Source organism: Macrotis lagotis, chromosome 1 (assembly GCF_037893015.1).
Source record: "Macrotis lagotis isolate mMagLag1 chromosome 1, bilby.v1.9.chrom.fasta, whole genome shotgun sequence".
NCBI classification, from domain to species: Eukaryota; Metazoa; Chordata; class Mammalia; order Peramelemorphia; family Peramelidae; genus Macrotis; species Macrotis lagotis.
In genome coordinates this window covers 615,504,088-615,504,764 of record NC_133658.1, presented here as the reverse complement: position 1 = coordinate 615,504,764, position 677 = coordinate 615,504,088, and the positions used below count along the sequence as shown (strand labels likewise).

Here is a 677-nt window from a genome sequence, read left to right as displayed (position 1 = left end):
TTTGAATTCAAGTACTCCTGATTCCAGGGCCAGTGCTCTATCCACTTTGCCACCTAGATGCCCTTCAATGAAGCTTCTTATTCTGAGATGAAGCAAAGTATGGATCTATTCTTTGCTTTTTGTGTTAATTTTGGTTTAGCTATTGATAAGAAAACACAGATGCTCCATCAGCCAGAAAATCTATGGTGTCACCCTTTATATCTAAATCCTGTACCCATTTTTGGCCTTATTTTGGTTTTGGTTCAGGGTGTGAGATGTGAGTCTATGCCCAGTTTTTGCCTCACTATTCTCCAGTTTTCCCAACAATTTTTGTCAAATAGTGCATTCTTTTTTTAATTTATTTTTAGTAAAGATAAAAAATATGGAATGCTTCACGAATTTGCGTGTCATCCTTGCATGGGGCCATGCTAATCTTCTCTGTATCGTTCCAATTTTAGTATATGTGCTGCCAAAGCGAGCACCAAATAATGCATTCTTATCCCAGATTACAGCAAATGAAGAAATTTTGAGTACTGTCAACAAGTTCACTTACCTTGGTTGTGTCCTTTCCAAGGATGTTCACATTGACAATGAGGTTGATACTTGCATTGCCAGAGCTAATTCAGTATTTAGGAGACTCCAAAAGCAAGAATGGGAGAGAAGAGGTATTAGACTGACTAGCAAACTGCAGGTCTACA

The 677-nt window shown here is 38.1% G+C and overlaps 1 non-coding gene across 1 annotated transcript; it reads right to left on the bottom strand.

Moving 5' to 3' along the window:
- Nucleotides 1-355: 355 nt before the first annotated feature.
- LOC141510378 (U6 spliceosomal RNA) lies at nucleotides 356-461 on the bottom strand. Its single transcript, XR_012474873.1, has one exon. It is a non-coding gene; the product is annotated as a U6 spliceosomal RNA (small nuclear RNA).
- Nucleotides 462-677: the final 216 nt, after the last annotated feature.